This window comes from Pinus tabuliformis, chromosome Q (assembly GCF_031772625.1).
Source record: "Pinus tabuliformis cultivar Carrire ecotype Pingquan chromosome Q, CPIR1, whole genome shotgun sequence".
Lineage (NCBI taxonomy): Eukaryota > Viridiplantae > Streptophyta > Pinopsida > Pinales > Pinaceae > Pinus > Pinus tabuliformis.
The window spans coordinates 784,763,310-784,766,018 of NC_142296.1; the positions used below are offsets into that span (position 1 = coordinate 784,763,310).

At 39.4% G+C, this 2,709-nt stretch overlaps 1 pseudogene; it reads left to right on the forward strand.

Annotated features, from left to right (window-relative positions):
• The first annotated feature begins 2,130 nt into the window (after positions 1-2,130).
• LOC149221835 (pre-mRNA cleavage factor Im 25 kDa subunit 2 pseudogene) lies at positions 2,131-2,709 on the forward strand (annotated as a pseudogene).

The window sequence follows — 2,709 nt, forward strand, 5'->3', positions numbered from 1 at the left end:
CATGAAGCTCAAGTATTTTGCTAGAGGAAGTGCTTCTGATGTTTTGAAGAGGGAAACCTTCAACCATGAAAGGGGGGTCTCACCCCGCATAAAAGGGAGAATCTTAACCTGAAAAGGGAGGTCTCAACCTGTGATGGTTTAAGGATTACCACCAACTCTGGAATACTTAATGCAATTCCTGGAACTCTTCCAAAACTGGCAAGAAGCTGAAGTCTTCTGCTAGAGGAAGTGTCCCTAATTCTTTGAAGAGGTATCACCAACTGAAGGCATGCTCAGGGGCATCTTTGTCTCTGGCTACAACTCTGAATCTGGTATGGCAGGTTGTGGCTCAGAAGACTGCAAGACTGTTCAATACTCTAGAGCAAGTTCTGACATGTGATTGGAATATCTTCTTGGCTATTGATGCCCACTGCCAAGAAGCGATCCATCCAAGATGAATATTTGTTCTTGCAAGAGGTTTGTTTCTAAAGCATCTGTTTGAAGAATGACTGGTTTTATGACAGTGCTTACATGGATGAAGATCAAAATAGTGATCTTTTAGATGGCCAACTCGGTCACAGTGTTGGCATTTCACAATCTATTGTTGTTGCTATTGCTGTGGAAGAGGGGCAGAATCTAGAACAGCTGGAGGTGAATTGTCATGAGGAGCAGGTGAAGATGAACCATCCTGAAGAAATCCAGCACTTTGAAATTGGATTGGTTTGCAGTAGTCTGGAATATGAAAGGACACGTCCTTGTCATATCCAAGACCAATTCTGTGCTTGTTATGGACAAGCTCTTCCCAAGGTCTAATGACCGACTTGGGAGGTGTAGACTGAATTTCTGCATCTGCATGTACAATTGCTACTTCATTGGGTACTAAATCTGAATGAACTGTAACATTATTGACTTGCTGCTTATGGGAGTTTGTTTCATTGTTCTGAATAGAAACAGGTTCAAAATGATGACTCCACTGCTGTAATTCTTCCTGCTGCAATTGAGATTCAAGCTGCAAAAAATCAATCTGTTCTTGTGCATATTGTAGATAGGTCTGCATTTCAAAGAGAGAGTCTTTGTTGATTTCGACTATGTTTTCAACACTAGAATGTATTAGTGTATTCAGTAACTCTAATACTCCATAAAGTCTTCCCATTTTGTCAACAAATCAAACTCTGTAAATGTGGAGTGTCAGCTTCAATTAAAAATACACTTATTTAACTTATTTTCAAAGATATTAGAAGTTGCTCCAATTTCGATTTGCACCAAGTTTTGGCTGAATGGTGAAATCATACAACGTTTGGAATAAGGGGATAACTTCTATATACTTTAATACTCTACTGGAACTTCAACACTGAACACAAAAACCATAATGAGTTTTAAATACAATGCCACAACTGGGGCAACAACAACTGTAAACTTGCTTGGATCCTTCAAATACTCCTTCACTTTCTTGGCCAGTGGAAAAGAATAGTCAAGTTCAATAGTGACTGCTAATACATTCTTGTAACTATTGATGATAGCATGTGGAACAGCTGCAATTGTGGGATAACTGATCACCAAAGAAAGAGCTATCACACTAGAAATACCAGCAACAAATTTCTCTATTAAATCATCCTCAGTGAGATCAAGAACTTCAGGATCAAATACCAATCCATTGTCGTATACAGACTGCACAATCAATCCATAGGAAAATGGCCGAATGCCAAATGGACACTTGACTCCTCCTAAGGCGGATAACGAATCTCCTCTGGGAAGTAATATGAACATAATCGATTCAGAACAACTGAATTGGATGAGAATTGGCAGGATGTTTGCGTTTCAATAGGAAACTCTACATAAAGGGATCTAAATTGCACAAATTGAGACAAGTTTTTCTGTTTTCAGTCAATTAAACATGCGAAGAAGTAGATTTCTACTCAAATTGCTTATAATCGGGGACAATCATCGACCTTTGTCAATATAATAAGTCTAAGGTGCCCATAGCTTGCCCAAATTGGCCGGATGTATAGAAATAGGAACGAGATTTGCCTTGACGGGGACGATTGCAAGGTGATAAGAGACATGTGTTCGCATTTAAGCCAAAGATACGGACAAACTAAGGGAAATAGAAGTTCTATCCATTAATTTGACAGCTGATTGCTTGCCCTTTTAATGTTTCGGGCCGCTAATTATATGAAAGAAGGCATGCAGACAAGTGTGGAAGCTATCCTCCTAGTACAGGAGCACAACCATCCCCATATACTGTTACTGCAAATTGGAAACACCTTTTGTAAGTTGCCTGGAGGACGCTTAAAGCCTGGTGAAAATGAAATTGAAGGCTTGAAGCGTAAACTGTCAAGCAAACTTGCTGCAAATTCAAGTACTCTTCAACCAGACTGGCAGATTGGAGAGTGTGTTGCTGTATGGTGGAGACCTAATTTTGAGACATTGATGTATCCTTATTGTCCACCCCACATTACAAAACCAAAGGAATGCAAGAAGCTTTTTCTTGTTCATCTATCCGAGAGAGAATATTTTGCAGTCCCCAAAAATCTGAAATTGCTCGCTGTTCCACTATTTGAGCTCTACGATAATGTGCAGAGATATGGTCCGGTTATCTCAACTATTCTGCAGCAGCTGTCGACCAGAATTACTTGCTTAACGTTTCAACTCCTTCACGGATTAATACTTTTGGCAACATTTTTTTTTTGTAAATGCACATTAGGAATGTTGAATCTTCAAAAAGGTTAA